Source organism: Cupressus sempervirens, chromosome 1 (genome assembly GCF_028749045.1).
Source record: "Cupressus sempervirens isolate cs-2001-9-10 chromosome 1, ASM2874904v1, whole genome shotgun sequence".
Lineage (NCBI taxonomy): Eukaryota > Viridiplantae > Streptophyta > Pinopsida > Cupressales > Cupressaceae > Cupressus > Cupressus sempervirens.
The window spans coordinates 347,120,064-347,141,073 of NC_143118.1; positions in this window are offsets into that span (position 1 = coordinate 347,120,064).

Genomic DNA, 21,010 nt, shown 5'->3' on the forward strand with positions numbered 1-21,010 from the left:
GGACTTTTTTGGCCTACTCGAGTTGTAGATCATGTGAGCAATGAAATGGATCCTGAATTTGATCTCCATGTCAAAGACATTATTTAGCTTCATTCCCCTACCATCCCATTCTACTAGGGTTTTCTTTTCCAATTCACCATGAGCTAGGGTTTTAGTCATTTCGGGTCTATCCAACTTAGGATAACCTATAACTCGGCGAGCCATCTTCTTCATAATCTTCATAGGTTGTTCTAACCAGAAAGACATGTTGTGAACTTTGGTCAAAACAAATCCGATCCACTTTATTTTGAAATCCTTTAGTATCTACAAGGCATGTGTTAAACCCTTAATCTCCAAGTTTCTACATTCGAACTTTAGTACTCCATTATCACATAGGGTGTTATATGCTTCATTCATCTCAAATGTGCCTAACTCTTGAATAGTGCAGTTATAGAATCACTTGATAACATTAATCAAAACTACCTTTGGTGGTATAATTAAATGTTCTCCCATTGGATCCTTTTGCTTGATAATTGTTGGATAAAGCTTGAATTTGGGTGCCTCGCAAACAACATTCTTCCCTAAAATTTATGAATCCTTCTTTACCTTTGAGCTAGATGTCATGATACTCAATGAAAGATGAAATTTTCAACAACTGAAATGTTAAGTGCAACTTTTCTCTTCAACAATGATCACATGTAGATCACTTGAGGGTTCAAAATAGATTATGAAAACTAAATGAAAGGTAACAATAAAACCCTTGATTTTTCCTTTTATCAAAAATTTCAATATTGAGTGCCTATTATATGCATTGTATAGTGGTAGCTAGATTAGCTCGATTACGTCATTAAACTTGGCATGAACTAATCTTCTCATAGCTTGGTTAGAAATAGGTTCTAAAATGTCTCTTCTCGATGATAACAAGAAACTCAATTACAACTAAGTTGTAAATCGATTAAGACATAATTTTGTACATGTTTCTATGCTAATTTTAATTGCACCCTTTTTTATATGTGGAACTGATGTAAGATTTTCTTGATTTCCACGTTCCAATCATCTCTACGGATGCCTCATTGGATGTGATTGTTTCACCCAACTCATTGGATTGGATAATGATAGCTTCTCAATTTGAGCTTTCCTCTTACTTTCTTACCCATTTTTTATTCCTCTAAATTATAATTTCTTCAATCTTTGACTTGCCTTTGTTTTCTTCATCATTATTTGTTGTATCTCTATTCATACAATTTCTTTCTGAGTGACCTATCTTCTTACATACATAGCATCTTATATTGGAATTTATTTTTCTTATGTGAGTTTCTACACAATTATACCAATGTGCCCATATTCTCCACAATAATGGTATCTTACCAATGTATTGTAGTCCCAACCAATTAATGCTCTTTGTTTGGTTTCACTATGTTGAATGTTTGGATTTGACTTGCACTTTGATTTGCACTCTAAAGATTTGTGACCTTATTTATGACATGTGAAACAATTTCCTTCAAAAAAAAAAAATTTATCTACATTCATTTACCTTATGACCAAACTTGTTGCAATTGTAACATTGTCCTTTGAACTTGGGTTGCATAGCATTTCTCTAACACACTTTTGATGTATGACCTATTTTTCCACAAGTGTTACACGTAGGCCTTTTGTTCTTTTGTACTCCTTGTTGTGCTAACTCTCCTTGATTATTATACCATAAGCCAATAGTGTATTTAGCTCTATTTAGGGTTTTCTCATATAATTGATTCATAATTTCTTGTGACCTTAATCTTCTTTCATTTAGTTCATTTTCAGCTCTTAGTTCATTTTAGAGTCTCTAATTTTATGTTCTTAGATTACTGCTTCCTTCATTGGCATTATCTAGTTGATCTGCCATGTTTGCTTAATATTGAGATAATTGTTGAACTTCATTGGTATTTTCCTCTAGCCTTGTAGTAATTAGTATTCTATCTTCATCTACCATTTCTTTGTCATTTATATTTTGTTGTTTTTCTCCAAGTCTTCACACAGCCTGACCGAGTGACTTTCTTGTTCTCTTTTCAATTTTCTTACTTCTTCATGTAGAGTACCATTCCTTGCCAGTAGATCTTCTATGGTTGCATGTGCTTCCTATAAACTTCTTTCTTTGTATAGATCTGTTGCCGCACTTTTCATCCTGTACCCATTATGCAAAGTGGAGAATGATCTTGTGTCTTAATTAGGTTTAGGTATGTCTAAGTCTATTTCTTTTCCCCAAGTGAAAAGTCTCTCCATTGAGTTTTCATCTTCCTCCTTCTCCCGCATTACATGACTAGGTTGGTTTCCCTTGTTGTCGTGAGTTTTGTGGGTAGTCTAGGATCCTTTTCGATGGAGATTCTTAGGTCATATCATGATCTTCACAAAGTCATTTCCAAGAATGAACTTGCTTGTGACTCATTATAGTTTGCACATAAAGAAAATGAAGTCTGTAGAAAACCTAGCATCAGCTTCTCCTTGGTGGAGTTTCGCACTGTGAAGGTGATTTTTCGCAGAGGCCAACAAATCAGCTTTACAGGCTAAAACAAGGAAGAAATGAGTGGTTTTGTGGATATATTTTCCTTACATTACAATATTCCACCTTGAGAGTCACTCAGAATTCATCATAATGATCAAAATAGTAGCTAGCAGAAAACTTTGAAGTAGCTTCTCCACGACAGATTTTCGACCTACGAAGTCAGTTTCTCGAGAAAGATATTTGTGAGAGGGAAAAATAAGTAAGTGGGTTCCTTTTCACTTTTGTAGCTCTTTTTAGATTCTCCAAAGTTTAGAAGCATGCCTACTTAAAGAGTTAAGTGAAAATAAAGACAAGGGAGGAAAAATAGAAGTTGCCTTCTCCTTAGTGGGTTTTCAACCCTGCAAAGAGATCTTCCGCATCTTTTGAAAAATCACTACTGCAAGCATGTTGAGCCCATAGATCAATTGCAGGATACTTAAAAAGGATAATAGAAGCCAATGAACCACATTTGGGAAGGTATCTTGAGCAAAATCTGGCTGAGCGGAATTTTTCCCCATGGAGTACTCTATTTTTAATTTTTCACAGCTTGGTGAAAAATGGGAAAGTAAGTCTGTAATAAAAGGAAATTATCATTGGGCCAGCAAGAATAATGAAAACACATGGAAAAATCCATTAGAAACCCCTGCATTTACTAATCTAACAGATTTATCCTTTAATTCACTTTTGTGGCGTGAATCTTCAAAATTAACGGGTGGATTAGGATTTCTATATAGAGATGAACATAACGGATTTTTAAACTACCACTTTCTTATTTGAACTGTTATGTTGTTGAATTGAATAGTGATTTCAGAATTCTCGCAGTTGCAAAGCTCTACTATCTATCATATTTTTAGTCTCAAGATTTGCAATTCATTGCTATCTTAGTTAAGATGGCAACAAGATTTGCTAGATTCGATGGACTGAATGGGATTAAGTCAACATTGTAGAATGTTATAAATACCTCACTTTGTTTCATCAACATGCAAGATTTCCAAAGAAGCTTGAGGACGGAGCCAATTCACCCAATAAAAGAGAAACTCTGAGGAAGTGAGCTATTGGAAGCAGTCAGGTTTCCAGTGGCAATTAAAGCCCATGAGTTGATCGTTGAATGTATTAACCATTACAATCTAGACACTAAACAAATTTTGTTGCTAGATCATATAGTTTTGATCTCAATTGACTAGAAAATTGTAGTCAATTGCCTCCAGATTCTAGAGTGGGAAGAATTTTTCAAATTGAACATGGGAGGAGCCATGTTCAAGTTCTCCTTGAAGACGATGGTGTGGCGGAAGGAAATCATGAGGTCTTGGTTCCAAAAGCCACAGGGAGCTAAGAGTAAGGTTCCTAAGACCCTTTTTGGCATTGATCTCAAGCTTGAAATTATGGATATTCTGGTTCTCTTGCATCGGTTGAAAGGTGAGGTAGAAGCACTCAATTTCGTAGAACAATATTTCGTTTTAGTGCAAATCATCTGTTCAGACACACATTATGTTGATTGGGTGTATGAGGTAAGTGAACATCTGTCCAAAGCTCTCAATGCTACAAAGTTCTACAATCCCTTCTACATGTCTTCTTTCCTGATTTATATGTTGGCTTCTCTACAATTGTGGTTGGGCCTTCCCAAAATAGAGGATTTTCCTAATGATGTAAAAAGTTAAGAATTTTATCCATACTTGCAGTTACAAAATAGCTATGCAGAGTATGTCAGAGTTAATGACTCTTTTACAATGAGGATTTGTAGGGAACTACAAGGATGCTCGAAGAGTAGGTTTAGCCTAGAAGCGATGGCGGCCATCAATTAGTTTGGTAGCTACTTTATTCAATTCTCATCCTTCTTGTATTTGCTTCTTGCAGCTTTCGATGGATTTCTTCTGAAGTTGCCCAGATACCCACACGACATGATCATGCTCATAGAGATCATGAGACAAGCTATCCAAGTGAATGTGTTGAGCACCAATTTAAGGAATAAGGGGTATGAGTTCCCCATGAAGGTCGGGGCTTACAGTTGTGATTCTCGGTCTGATGCCAAAAATATGCTCAAGGCATTTGAGAATAAGTACAAGTTGGAGGAATATGAGGTTGTGAGGCCCATGTTCAATCCAAATGGATATACAAGAGAGGTGCTTCAAATTGGGAGTGTGATCAAACATCTCACCACTCTAGAGGATTCTAAGAAGCAATAGTCAAAGCAAAGATTCTAAAGAAAGGGAATGAACCTTTGTTTGAATGGCTCCAAAGTATGCAATTCAAGCTACAAATGATCCAAGAAGTTGAGAAGGGGCTCAAGGAGATAGAGGGTAAAATAAAGAAAACTCAAGATAGAGGATTTGAGCTGATGAGAGGGTTGCACACTGATTCTCAAACAAACGGTCAAGGAAAGGACTTCATTAGAGTGGAAGTGATGAAAATTAACTTCTCTACTTTTTTGGATAATCTATCCGCAGTGGCTTCTAGTAGCTAGAATAGAACTGCAGAACTCCAGACACTCAATGGATGGATACATGTGGCCGCAGAGGAGTTGTCAGATCAGTTGAATGTCATAAAAGAGTTGGCAAGGGAACATGCAAAATGGCTTTTAAGATTCACTAATATACATGTGCCCAACCATGGAGAACTAATCCCAATAATAATTGTTGTTAAGGCATATAGGGCAAAAACTAAAAAGGGGAAGAAGTCTAAGTGACTCATATTATGCTCCTTTTTTGTTTTCTTTTGTAATTTTGTAATTTGACAAACTAGCACCTTGCCATTTGTAAGACTTGGAAGATGAACCGATTAAACTTCCATTGTAATGGTCATCTCAAAAACTCTATATGTATGAAAAGAAAATATTAATGAAAGGTCAAAAAAAATTTGGTGTGAAGTACTTTTTTTTGTAGAGACAATTGAAGGGTATTTTATGTCAATCATTTTTTGTTCCAGTTGGTATTGTATTTAGTTCATGTTTTCTCTTTTGTTTGAATTGAAACAAGGGAAGAAAAGAGTTTTACCTCCCTTGTTTTGAGGCAACGAATGAATGTGATAATTATTGTTATAGTTCATTCGAAGAGGAAATCCTTCTAGAATTCTCAATTTATTAGTCATAGTTTAGATTTGAATTAGCTTAGTTCAGCATCAGTTAATTATGTGGATGTAATTTATGGATTCATAAGATGTGTGGATGCATAGATCTATTTCAGTGTTAAGAAGTTTTTATCTACCTGAGTTGGATTTTATTTAGGTCTAGCTCGATTATCCCTCTACTATTCTCGAGTTAAGAACATACCCCAAAGTAGTTTAGGAAGAAAACAAAATTCATTGCAAATCTATTTTAGGGAATTGTACTTACCAATTCAGAGGAAAGCTAAAACATCCATAAGGAGCTTTCCAACTGTTTGTGATCAGATATTGTCCCAAATTGGGCATTAAAGAGTAATAATCTTTTAAAAAAATCTATTTACCAACAGATTTTTGGCGACTCTGTTGGGGAAACAAACATTCGCTTGATCAAAAAGCCTATGTCATGAGGGAAAATCGTACTACCTCATGAAAACATAATTCCAGTGCTCCAACCTAATCTTAGTTTTCAAGATGACCAATAAGACATAATTTCATCCCTTAACACATTCATTTAGAGACATAGAACGAACACTGAACATTACAGCAATGCTAGCCAGGTATTAGAAGAAGAAGAAAGAAGAGTTGAAGCCTTGGAGAGAGTTGTTCAAAGGAGAGATAATCGAAGAGTAGAAAGACAATTAAGATGAGAAGCTTAGAGATAAACTAGGCCCAACATCCTAGAACAATTTAGGTTCCTAAAAAGTACCAACGAACAGGGTGGGAAAGACCCTATCTTTGATAAGCTTACAGAGCTCAGCTTTCCTATTTTAGACATCCCAAAGTAGAAAAGTGAAGGTAAAAGCTGGAGCAGACCCCCTTCCCTTGTTAGAAATCAAGACACCAGCACTTTGCATTCCACTTTTTAGGTATTAGCACTTCATGGAGTTACTACCCCTCTAGTTGTTAATTTCTCGCCATATACTGCCAGGACAATCGTGGTTGCTCCATGGGTTGCAGAAATAGGACCATTAGCATTGAACGCTTATCATCCACTTCCAACTGGTTCAAGGAAGAATTTCCCTAAATTCTTAGGTGATGGGAAAGTCACTACAAATGAACACATTAAAGCTTTCTTTGCAACCACTCATATCTTAGGGGTGGTACATAAAGATGTTTTTGTAAGGTTGTTCAGAGAGACCCTCACAAATAATGCAATGGACTAGTTTTACCATCTAGTTGATGGCTCACTAACTGATTGGGATACATTGAGGACATCCTTTGAGACAATATTTAAGACTGTGGAAGATAAACATGCCCTACTAACACAGTTGACTTCAATTAAGAAGCAACCAACTATAAGCATGAGGGATTTTGTTGCCAAATTCAATAAGATTGTTAGCAGAATTCCAGTTGCTGATAGACCCACACTTGGTAATTTGAAAACCTTCTTTATTAGTGCAATGCCTCTAGATGTCAATTATGATTTAAGGAGAGCACATCCCACAGATCTAGCTGATGCACAAAAGAAGGCTATTGAGTGTGAGGATGATTTGATTTTTGCAGGAAAGTGGAAATGAGAACTACAGACTAAGGGAAGTTCCAATAATACCACATCATCTGAGGAGATGATTCAAAAATTGTCAAATGATCTGGTAGCAATGAAGAAGCAGTTACTCAGATTCAATAGTCCCTTTCAGTGAAATTATCAAAATTCATTGGAAAGAAGCAATGAAAGTAGGTTTTTGCAACTTACAAGTTCACAACCTAGGTTGAAAATTGAGGCAATGCCAAAAAAAGGAAATATATGTGTCTTTCATTTGACCGCAGATCATGACAGCAAGAGTTGTCTAGAGACTGCCTACATGATGCAGTTGTTATCTACTAAAAAATTAAACACTACGACTCCTTGTTCAGTGACTAATTCCTATCCAAATGGTGACTCTGGAAATTTATTTTTGGAATACGAATTAGATTCTAAATCAAAAGGTGAGTGTTATGAAACCATCAATGGAACTTCATACATAGTGCTTACCCGTGGGCAAAGGTTGAAGAATCAATCCTCTAGTCACACTCACAAAAATGACTCTAGTCCTTCGACAAGTAATACACATGTTGATCAAGGAGAAACTACTTCACAAATGGGTAAGGACAAGACATCCTTTGATTTCATTCAATTTTGTGAAGAATCAAAAATTCAAATTTCCACTATTAATTATTTAAAGTCACATCCTTACGAGTTAAAAAGACTGGTAGACCGGTGTAAAGGAAATACATCATATATGAATTGTAATGTAATGGTTGAGAAAGAGGATGAAACCTTGACATCTAGTTTGTTTAGCCAAGAAGACTCTATAGTCTTAGCAACATCCCTAGGGCAAAAACCTAAGCCTTTTTATATTTCATTGTATATTAATGGATGTAAACTCAGTAATTGTATAATAGATTCAGGTGCATCAGATAATGTTATGCCTTATTCCATAGCCAAAGCCTTGGGTATCAATCTCACTAAAGTACATGGAAGTGCTACTCGATAGATGCTAAAAAAAGTTCCCTTACTTGGGCAGATTAAAGACGCTCAGGTAGCCTTAGCTTCACATCTAGAAAAGAAGCTCCTATTGACTAATCTAGCAGTTGATATTCTGGCAAGCTATGGACTTTTTTTAAGTAGAAGTTTTTGTCGAGACTTAGGAGGAAAAATAAAGCTAGATTGGTCTCAAGTAGTGATACCTATTGGGAATAAGAAAGTCAAATTAGAACCTAAAGAAAAGGCCAAGTTCATAGTCTTGAAATCAGATGACCCTAAAGCTCAGATTCTCTACCAAGAGCTAGAATTCGGCAACTATATGTTATTTACTGAAGAAGGCTCGGATGAACAAATAGATGAGGGTCAAAGCAAGAAAGTTTCTAATGGAAATAAAGATGCATCAAGTATATGGACACTTGAATTTGATGGAAGTTGTGCTATGTCTAGATCTGGAGTAAGTATAATATTGATATCCCCGGAAGGAGAACTTGAACGTATGGCTTTCAAATTAGAATTTGGGAATACAAATAACATTGCAGGATACAAAGCCTTATTACTAGGGATAATAATAACAAAAGAAAGAGGGATAAAGATTATAAAAGCTCAAGGTGATGTGGAGCTTATTGTGAAGTAGGTAAAAGGACAATATTCAATAAAAAATTACAAGTTGAAGAATTAGAGAAATAGAGTCTAGGATGAGATAGAAGGCCTAGATTCTTTCTTTATTGGAGTGGTTCTGAGAGAGATGAATACCAAGGTTAATTCCCTTGTAGTCTCCACCTCCCTTTTACTTCCTCACCTAGATTTCAAAGACAAAAAGTATCAAATCAAAATTGTGTATCAATGTACTATTCCAGATAACACAGAATCATGGCAAGTCTTTAATGATGATAAGAATTTGTAAATGTTCCTTGAAAATGACAAGTCTAGCTTTGAGCATGAATCCAGTGGAAGTGATCATGAAAGCTCTGGTGCAAATGAGGAATGGAATCAAAATGGAGAAGTCAGTTGAAAGTAACATTATTCCCCCATATTTTGTGGCTTTAGAAAAACTCTTTAATAGACAGGATGCCTACATAAAGTAGAAGAGAGCAAAAAAAGAGGCTACTATGGGTGAGTATGAGGAAGTAAATATTGGAGATATTCATAACCCCAGAATGATTAACATTGGGAAGTGTTTTTTTCCTGAAGAGAAAGAAGCTGCAAGAAATCTATTCATGGAATATAGAGATGTTTTTGCATGGAGCTATGAAGATTTGAAAAGTTATACAGATGGGAAGGTCAAACATCAAATTCCATTGAAGCCTGATGTAATTCCTTTCTGACAAAAATAGAGGAATTATAATCCTAAAGTCACAGATGCTATCTTTCAAGAGGTAGATAAAATGATGAAAGTGAGGATCATCTATCCCATTCATCATTCTACCTGGATAGCCAATATAGTACCCGTCAGAAAGAAGAATGGGGAGATCAGGATTTGTGTCGATTTCCACAATCTAAACTAAGCATCTCTTAAATATAACTTTTCTCTTCCTAACATGGATTACCTATTACAAACAGTTATGAGATCTGAAATGATGTCGATGCTTGACAGTTTCTAAGGTTATAACTAGGTCAAAGTAGAGGATAAAGATCAGCATAAGATGGCGTTCACCACTCCTTGGGGTACATTTGCATATCACAGAATGCCCTTTGGACTTATCCATGCTGGTGCTACATTCCAAAGATACATGAGTAAGACATTCGCTGATCTAAAAGACCAAATCATAGTCATATACCTAGATAACCTCACCATGTTCTCAAGAAAAAGGAAAGATCATATGGAAGATTTAAGGAAGGTTTTACAAAGATGCAAAGAGCATGGGATTTCTCTCAATCCCAAGAAGTCAGTTTTCTATGTAATAGAAGGGAAACTCCTAGGTCATATAGTGTCCCAGGAAGGCATTAGAATCAAACTTGAACAAGTGGAAGCCATTCAAAGATTGAGCTTGCCTTCAAATAAGATGGGAGTCAAATCTTTCTTTGGGCAAGTGAATTTCCTCAGAAGGCTTGTGCCTAATTTTGTAGAAACCACTAAACATATAGTGGATACGATGAAAGTGAATTCAAATTTCAAATGGAATGAGATAGGAAAGCGAGCCTTTCAAGATATAAAGACTACTATTGCTAATGCCCTAGTTTTATATCATCCAAATTATAAATGTGATTTTATCATTTATTGTTATGCTTCTGGCAATACTTATGCAAGAAAATGATGAAGGGGTCCAAGCCCCAATAGCCTTCATGAGCATACCTTTGAAGAATCATGAACTAAAATATTTGCAAATTGAAAAGCACACTTTTGCAGTGGTTAAAGCCCTCAAAAAATTTTGATTTTATATCTTGCATTCACATTCTTTGGTCTTTGTCCTCGATGTTGTAGTAAAGAGTGTATTGACACAGCAAGATGTGGGTTGTAATGTCAAAGGAGCATGGGTGGCAAAAATACAGGAGTATGATATAGAAATAAAACCTACCAACCTGGTAAGGGGAAATGCTCTGTGTAAGGCAATTGCAGAAAACAAGGTAACTGAAGCATCAGAAGAATCAGGAGAGAAGCAGTTGGTGTTAGTCCCAGGCCTCTATGATTCATGGTTTGAAAATATTTCTTATTTTTTGACATATGGTGAATTTCTAGAAGGCCTAAACATAAGACAAAGAAGAGATCTTAAATTGAAAGTGGCTAAGTATGTGATTTGGGATGGTAAGCTATTCAAAAAAGCCATTGATGGCACTTTCCTTAGGTGCATAAACAAACAATAGTAGGAAAAGTTGTTGAGAACATTTCATGATGAAGCTTGCAGAGGACATTTCTCATCTTCATTCATAGCCTTTAAAATATTAAGGTAGTGCTATTACTAGCATGGGATGTTTAAGGATGCCTATGCATGCGTAGCAAAATGTGAGAAGTGCAAGATGTTCTCTGGATGCCCTCAACTAGCTACTCTGCCATTGAGGCCTGTTATCATTGAAGGACCTTTTCAACAATGGGGTCTCGACTTCATTGGTCCAATTAGTCTTGCATCTAGTGTTGGTCACCAATATGTGATCACTACAACTGACTACTTCACCAAGTGGGTAGAAGCTAAAGCTACTAAGAAGACTACTTCTGAAGTGGTGTGTGAATTTATAAAGGAGAACATATTGGTCAGATTCAGTGTCCCCATTAAACTAGTGATGGATAATGCATCTTATTTTTCTTCAACTGAAATTACTGATTTTTGCTTTGAGTATGGGATCACTGTGGGTCATTCATCTAATTATTTTCCTCAAGGAAATGGTCAAGCTAACTCAACTAATAAGAATTTGATGAATATTGTTAAGAAATTGGTTTTAGATAATCAAAAGACTTGGCACAAAAAGATTCATGAGGTGCTATGGGCAAATAGAGTGACACCTAAAAGGGCAATCGGCATATCTCCTTTCGAATTGGTTTATGGAACCAAAGCTAATCTTCCCTTACCTCTGGAATTAGCCACAAATAAGCTAAGAATGATGATCGAAGATGACATTTTTAAAGATGGTTTAGAAAAGAGGATTATGTACTTGAGCAAACTTTAAGAAGAAATGGAGGAAATCGTAGACCACATCACACAACACCATATGCAAGTGAAGGACCTGTTTGATAAGAGAACAAGCCCACAAAAATTCATGATGGGAGATAGTGTGTTGCTCTGGGGTAAGCGAAGCGCTCTAAAAGGAATGCACAAGAAGTTTGTTACTTTATGGAAAGGACCATTCAGAATTCATCAGGCAATTGAAAATAATTCTTTCAAATTGGCATATGAAGATGGCAAAGTACTACCCCTGACCTATAATGGTTAGGATCTAAAGCTTTAACAAATCGCTAACTAAAAATAGGTAACCCCTAAATTTGTATTATAGTTAGGTTTAGTATCCTTTTATGTTTCCTAGTTAGTCTTTTTCATTTGCTTTGTTCTCCTTTTCCTTGCCTCATTTTTGTTTTGCATGTTGCCACCTTTTACCTTCTTTTGTGGACTAGAGATTTCAAGTTCCTTACTTGGGTATGCTCAACCCAAGTCCCCAGTCAAAGCCAGTTGTTGCCCCACTTTTCATCTTGTATCCATTATGCAAAGTGGAGAATGATCTTGTGTCTCAATTAGGTTTAGGTATGTATGAGTCTATTTCTTTTCCCCAAGTGAGAAGTATCTCCATCGGGTTTTCATCTCCCTCCTCCTGCATTACATAACCAGGTGGCTTTCCCTTGTTGGCGTGAGTTTTGTGGGTAGTTTAGGATCCTTTTCGATGGAGATTCTTGGGTCATATCATGGTCTTCACAAAGTCATTTCCAAGAATGAAATTTCTTGTGACTCATTATAGTTTGGACATAAAGAAAATGAAGTTTGCGAAAAACCTAGCATTAGCTTCTCCTTGGTTGAGTTTCGCACTGTGAAGGTGATTTTCTACAGAGGCCAACAAATGATTTTTACAGGCTAAAACAAGGAAGAAACGAGTGGTTTTGTGGATAGATTTTTCTTACATTGCAATATTCCACCTTGGGAGTCACTCAGAATTCATCATAATGATTAGAATAGCGACTGGAGGAAAACTCTAAAGTAGCTTCTCCATGGCAAATTTTCAACCTGCGAAATCAATTTTTCGACAAAGATATTTGTGAGAGAGAAAAATAAGTAAGTGGGTTCCTTTTCACTTTTGCAGCCTTTTTTAGATTCTTTGAATTTTAGAAGCACACCTACTTAAAGAGTTAAGTGAAAATAAAGACAAGGGTGGAAAAATAGTAGTTGTCTTCTCCTCAGTGGGTTTTCAACCTTGGAAAGAGATCTTCCACATCTATTGAAAAATCACTACTACAAGCATGTTGAGCCCATAGATCAATTGCCAGATACTTTAAAAGGATAATAGATGCTAATGAACCACATTTGGGAAGGTATCTTGAGCAAAATCTAGCTGAGTGAATTTTCTCCCCACGGAGTACTCTATTTTTAATTTTTTGTAGCTTGGTGAAAAATGGGAAAGTAAGTCTATAATAAAAGAAAGTTACCATTGGGCCAACAGGAATAGTGAAAAGACATGGAAAAATCCATTACAAACCCCTGCATATACTAATCTAACAGATTTATCCTTTAATTCATTCGTGTGGCACGAATCTTGAAAATTAACGGGTGGATTGGGATTTCTATATAGAGATGACCATAATGGATTTTCAAACTACTTCTTTCTTATTTAAACTGTTATGCTATTGAATTGAATAGTGATTTCAGAATTCTCACAGTTGCAAAGCTCTACTCTTTGTGCTATTTTTAGTCTTAAGATTTGCAATTCATCACTATCTCAGTTAAGATGGCAACAAGATTCACTGGATTCGATGGACTAAATGGGATTAAGTCAACATTGCAGAATGTTACAGATACCTCACTCCATTTCTTTGACATGCAAGATTTCCAAAGAAGGATGAGAATGAAGCCAATTCACCCAATAACAAAGAAACTCCAAGGAAGTGAGCTAGTGGAAGCAACTGGGTTTCCAATGGAAATTCAAGCCCCTGAGTTGACCGTTGAATGTATTAACCATTACAATATGGACACTAAAAAAATTTTGTTGCCGGGTCATACAGTTTTGATCTCAATTGATTGATAAACTATAGTCAATTGCCTCTGGATTCCAAAGCAGGATGAATTTTCCAAATTGACCATGGGAGGAACCATGTCCAAGTTCTCCTTGAAGAAGATGGTGTGGTGGAAGGAAATCATGAGGTCCTAGTTCCAAAAGCCATGGGGAGCTAAGAGTAAGGTTCCTAAGACCCTTTTTAGCACTAATCTCAAGCCCAAAATCATAAATATTCTTGTTCTTTTGCATCGGTTGAAAGGTGAGGTAGAAGCACTCAATTTTGTAGAACAATATTTATTTTTAGTGCAAATCATCTATTCAAACACACATTATGTTGATTGGGTATATGAGGTAAGTGAACATCTGTCTAGAGCTCTCAGTGCTACAAAGTTCTACAATACCTTCTACATGTCTTCTTTCCTAATTTATATGTTGGCTTCTCTACAATTGTGGTTGGTCCTTCCTAGAATAGAAGATTTTCCTGATGATGTAAAAAGTTATGAATTTTATCCATGCTTGGAGTTACAGAATAGCTATGCAGAGTATGTCATAGTTAATGACTCTTTTACAATGAGGATTTGCAAGGAACTACAAGGATGCTTGGAGAGGAGGTTTAGCTCAGAAGTGATGGTGGCCATCAGTCAATTTGGTAGCTACTTTATTCAATTCTCATCCTTCTCATATTTGCATCTTGCAGCTTTTGACAAATTTCCTCTGAAGCTACCCAAATACCCAAGCGACATGATCGTGCTCATAGAGGTCATGAGACAAGCTATCCAAGTGAATGTGTTGAGCACCAATTTAAGGAAGAGGGGGTATGAGTTCCTCATGAAAGTCGAGCTTACAATTGTGATTCTCGGTCTGATGCCAAAAACATGCTCAAGGCATTTGAGAATAAGTACAAGTTGGAGGAATATGAAGTTGTGAGGCTATTTGACCCAAATGGATATACAAGAGAGGTGCTTCAAATCAAGAGTGTGATCAAACATGTCACCACTTTGGAGGATTATTGGGCAGATTGCAGGGATGAGTTAAAGAGTCAAGATCATGCTTTCGCCAAGCTCACGGTGGAACAAATAAAGACATATGGCATTGATCTAAATGTAGAAGGATTGGAGGATCATGGTAAAAATATGTATAACAATACATATTTGACTAAATTAAGAGGAATTCCTATCAGTTCCAAGCCATATGTGGATGTGGAAGAGAATCTCGATATCATGATGGCTAGGATAATCAAGAGGACCAAGAAATGGGTCGAGTGGACAACCAGAAAGAGTTGGGGTAAGGGTGCAGCTACTCAAGCTTCTTCAGTAGCTGCAACACCTACTTCATCTTAGAGAGCTACAGTGGGAGTGACCATAGCCTCTACCCAAGGACTAGCTCAACCTATAGGTAGAGGTGATCAACCCCCAAACAAGAATGTTCCTATAGCCCAAACATGTCATGATGGTTCCTTGCCAGTTATAGGAACCCAAACTAGTGCTGAAGAGAAGAAAGTGGAAGAACCAAAGGATAGTGCTCCTACTCCAATACCTTCCCCACATGCTATGCCCATTCCATCTCCTCACACTACCCCTATTCCTTCTCCACATACCACTCCAATCCCATTTCCTCATCATAGCCCTGTGCCATCAGCAAGTACTTCACTTTTGAGACCGGGTGGTTCCCCTATACAAATAGTAGACCTAGGAGATGGAAAAAGTAGCAGCAGTGAGTCCACTGAAATAGATGAAGAGACTAAGAATATTTTAGAGATGGAGAAGGGCTAGGATTCTTCTAGACTCATCTCTAAAGATTCAAAGAATCCTTTCTCTTCAACTGCTGTAACCATGACTTTAGTGAAGAAGAAAATGTTCAGCATTGAATTACTTGGAATAGCTTCCAAAGTGATAGGGACTGACTCTTGGTTAGAAGATACTTTGGAAAGGAAAAGAAAGAGAAAGGATGAAAGTCTTTTTGTGAAAGACATTGTATCCCTCGCGATTCATTATGGGACTGCATTGGCAAAAGTCAAGAAGCAGAAGACTTTGTCAATACTGGGGCAAGATCCAAAAAACAAGGCACTTGACAATGGAAATAGCCAAGCCAAACAAAGGAGGGAGAATTGAGGATATGATGCCTAAAGATTTTATTCTGCATTCGATTGATCTTGGAGAGCCAAAAATGATACAAAAGTTAGCTTGTGGAGATCAAGTAATGAAGTGATAGAAGGAAAATTGGAGAGTCTCAAACTATCAAAAATCAAGATGAAAGTAGAGATAGAAGAATTGAATAAGTTTATTAGGCAGCTAGTCACTCCACTAGCAACTATTTTTGGTATGTCTATGACCTAGATTCCTAGTGTAGTTGAAGTGCAAGCCCTCATTTCCTAGCTACAGGAAGATAGGCATTATGGCCAGCTTGGTAGAGAATGGATCAAGAGACTTATATCAGAAGGAGTTTCACTCATAGATCAAATTGGAAATGTTATCCTTAGACTGAAAAAAGAAAAGGATAACATATTATCTAACAGTAATACTTTGGTTGGAGAAAGAGTGAGGTGTGATGAATGCATCTCCCTTTTAAACATGATCATCTAGATGAAAGCAAAAGAAGAGTCGAAGCCAAGATTCTAAAGAAAGGGAATGAACCTTTGTTCGAACGGTTCCAAAGTATGCAGTTCGGGCTAGAAATGATCCAAGAAACTAAGAAGGGGCTCAAGGAGACATAGGGAAAAATAAAGAAAACTCAAGATAGAGGATTTGAGCTAATGAGAGGGCTACACACTAATTCTCAAACAAGTGGTCAAGGAAAGGACCTCATTAGAGTAGAAGTGATGAAAAGTAACTTCTCCACTTTTTTGGATAATCTATCCATAGTGGCTTCCAGTAGCCAGAACAGAACTACAGAACTCCAGGCGCTCAATGGATGGATACATGTGGCCGTAGAGAAGTTGTCGGATTAGTTGAATGTCGTAGAAGAGTTGGCAAGGGAACATGCAAAATGGCTTTTAAGATTCACTAATATACATGTGCCCAACCATGAAGAACTAATCCTGATAATGGTTGCTGCTAAGGCATATAGGGCAAAAATTGAAAAGGGGAAGAAGTCTAAGTGACTCATATTATGCTCCTTTTTTGTTTTCTTTTATAATTTTGTAACTTGAAAAACTGGCACCTTGCCATTTGTCACACTCAAAAGATGAACTGATTAAAATTCCATTGTAACGGTCATCTCAAAAACTCTATATGTATGAATTGAAAAGATTAATGAAAGGTCAACAAATTTTTGGTGTGAAGTACTTTTTTTTGTAGAGAAAATCAAAGGGTATTTTATGTCAATCATTTTCTATTCTAGTTGGTATTGTATTTAGTTCATGTTTTCTCTTTTGTTTGAATTGAAACAAGGGAAGAACAGAGCTTTACCTCCCCTATTTTGAGGCAACGAATGAATGTGATAATTATTATTACATATTATTCCAAGAGGAAATCCTTCTAGCATTCTCAATTTATTAGTCATAGTTCAGCATCAGTTAATTATGTGGATGGAATTTATGGATTCATAAGATGAATGGATGCATAGATCTGTTTCAGTGTTAAGAAGTTTTTATTTGCCTTAGTTGGATTTTATTTAGGTCTAGCTTGGTTATCCCACTACTGTTCTTGGGTTAAGAACATACCCCAAAGTAGTTTAGGAAGAAAACAGAATTCATTGCAAATCTATTTCAAGGAGTTGTACCTACTAATTCAGAGGAAAGCTAAAACATCCATAAGGAGCTTTCCAACTGTTTGTGATCAGATATTGTTCCGAATTGGGCATTAAAGAGTAATAATTTGAAAGAATAAATCTGTTTACCAATAAGATCTTATACTATTTCTTTTGTGTAGAGATTGTCATTCATCTATATAGCCAATTCTTTTCTTCTCTTTAGAGAGTGAGTGAGTTGATCCTTGATTTTCTTGACTTGCTCCATAATCTTGTGTAGATCCTCTCTGATCTAATCATTTGAAATCTAATGAAAAGAAAGTGACTGGGGGGGGTGGGTGGGTGGTGGGGTTGAATCAGTAACCAATAAAACCTTTCACATTTAGATTACTTCAACTATATTCCTTTTGATTATCTAATCTACTTCCATTCATTAACATAAGGAAATGAAGAAATCAACACCATAACACTTTTGACACAAAATATGGTAACCCAGAAACCCTCCATGTAGAAAGTATAATTGGGGCGGGGATAACACCCACAAGCTTCACTACTGCAGTAATAAGGTTGGCCTTTTGGGGCTTGCAATTGATCACTTCTAGTGATCTACTCTATTACGAGTATGAAGGACTATTAGGTCAAACTTGTAAAAGGATTTTAGAATACAATGAAGTATCTGCTCTGTTAAGAGACTTAACAAAATACTGCTAGGTCCATCTAGTTAAAGGACTTGACTGATGCACCTATTAGGATGAATCATCATGTTGATCTCTTCTTTGCAACTTGATTTGCTAAAATAGATCCTTTCAATAAAATGACCACTTGATTTTGATGGATGAGTCTCTACTTTGCACTTTATATTGTCTTGTAGCCTAATTACATATTTTTCTCCATATTCACTTCTTGTCTCCAAATAATCATGTATCTTCTATTCTTACTATGTTACACACTCTAGACAAATGAATTTATCTTCCTTATATACCCTTCAAACAAGAACTCTATGGGCATATGCACCAAGTTGTGGTTCCAAAAAGGTGACAAGGAAATTTTTTTTTCCTATTTTAAAAAGTGTGTACGCACTATAGCGCGTGCGCGCTTTAAAAAAATAAAAAGTATATATGATGGGCTGCAAACTCGCAGCCCATCATTTTCATCAGCATTTTCTTCTACTCCTACAGCGAGCAGCGTGTATGCGAGTTGAAGACTCAACATTTGCACCACCATTTTCCAAAATGCCTCCTTGTCGACAAAATCCAAGACCACAAGTGCACCCACGATGACGTCGTAAGTGATATAAACCTAACTTTGCATTGTTTGATATATTTTTCATATTGTTTTGTAAGTTTTTTATATTCTTTTGTAGGGTTTTTACAAATTTCATTTAGATTTGTTTATTTATTTGAATTTCAATTGATTTTTTATCAGGAAATGTTCATAATCAACCAGAAAATCCACAAGAACATCAAAACCCTCAAGAACCCCAAAACCAAAACCCTCCTCAAGAAGAAGAAAAAATTCCACAACCCAAACCAATTGCAAGACCTCCACTAGGCACACAAGATATCTCATCCATATCTCGCACGAGCTCCGAGATATGCCCCGTCAAAGATGGCAGCCCTGTGGCATTTAGTGACCCTTAGGGACATTCTGGTTCGGCGTGCCTGAGAACGTTCGAGCACTAAAAGGGACAAGACAAGGTTGGGGATAGGGTTTACCCGGCCACCCAGAGCTAATGGAGTAGACAGTTTGATCCCACGACAAAAGATGAGAGAGATTTGGCAGTTGGCAACTTTGTACTAGCCAACACTACAAGTTTCAACATCACCCGAGATGGCATTGTAAAATGAAAACGGAATGTGATCTCCAAAAAGTGAGAGAGGTTATTGTAGATCTCTACAATACGGTCTTGTAGGAACTATAATCGCATCCATACCTTGTACCAACTCTGAGATATGCCCCATCAAAGATCGCAGCCCTATGGCATTTAGTGACCCTTAGGGACATTCTGGTTCAGCGTGCCTGAGAACGTTCGAGCACTGAAGGGGATAGGATGAGGTTGGGGATAGGGTTTACCTGGCCACTCGGAGCTAATGGAGCAGACGATTTGATCCCACGATGAAAGATGAGAGAGATTTGGCAGTTGGCAACTTTGTACTAGCCAACACTACAAGTTTCAGCATCACCTGAGATGGCATTGTAGAATGAAAACGGAATGTGATCTCCAAAAAGTGAGAGAGGTTATTGTAGGTCTCTCCAACATGGTCCTGTAAGAATTAGAATCTCATCCATATCTCACACGAGTTCTAAGATATGCCCCGTCAAAGATCGCAGCCCTGTGGCATTTAGTGACCCTTAGGGACATTCGGGTTCGGCGTGCCTGAGAACATCCAAGCATTGAAGGGGACAAGACAAGGTTGGGGATAGGGTTTACCTGGCCACCCAGAGCTAATGGAGCAGATAGTTTGATCCCACGACAAAAGATGAGAGAGATTTGGCAGTTGGCAACTTTATACTGGCCAACACTACAAGTTTCAGCATCACCCGAGATGGCGTTGTAAAATGAAAACAAAATGTGATCTCCAAAAAGTGAGAGAGGTTATTGTAGGTCAAAGCAACATGGTCCTGTAGGAATTGGAATCACATCCATACCTCACACGAGCTCCAAGATATGCCCTGTCAAAGATCACAGCCCTATGGCATTTAGTGACCCTTGGGGACATTTCAGATTGGCGTGCTTGAGAACGTTCGAGCACTGAAGGGGATAGGATGAGGTTGGGGATAGGGTTTACCCGGCCACCTGGAGCTAACGGAGCAGACAATTCGATCCCACGACGAAAGGTGAGAGAGATTTGGCAGTTGGCAACTTTGTACTGGCCCACACTACAAGTTTCAGCATCACCCGAGATGGCATTGTAAAACAAAAATGGAGTGTGATCTCCAAAAAGTGAGAGAGTTTATTGTAGGTCTCTGCAACATGGTCCTGTAGGAACTAGAATTGCATCCATACCTCGCATGAGCTCTGAGATATGCCCCGTCAAAGATCGCAACCCTATGGCATTTAGTGGCCCTTGGGGACATTCTGGATTGGCGTGCCTGAGAATGTTCGAGAACTGAAGGGGATAGGATGAGGTTGGGGATAGGGTTTACTTGGCCATGTAGAGCTAACAGAGTAGACAGTTCGATCCCACGAGGAAAGGTGAGAGAGATTTGGCAGTTGGCAACTTTGTACTAGCCGACATTGCAAGTTTCAGCATCACCCGAGATGGCGTCGTAAAATGAAAACGGATTGTGATCTCCAAAAAGTGAGAGAGGTTATTGTAGGTCTCCAAAAAGAGTGTTTAAAAATGCAAAAACAGCAGGCGGTCCTTTGTATGGTTTGGGAGTTTGACCATTAAAACTAGAAATTGTCCTAGTAGTAAGTGCTGGTAACAGTTTTGAAATTTGATTGTTGAGTGTTGAGAAACCTCAAGTTTGGGATTTTTCTTGTTGGTTTGAGTCTATAATAACCATTTCCATCTGAAAATTTGAGTTTTGAAACCATTTAAGAAGTATTTGCATAGTTTTCCCTAAAATTTGAGTGCATAAAAAGGGGTATGTGATTGCTCCCAAGGTGGATTTAGTGTTTTCTCCAAACA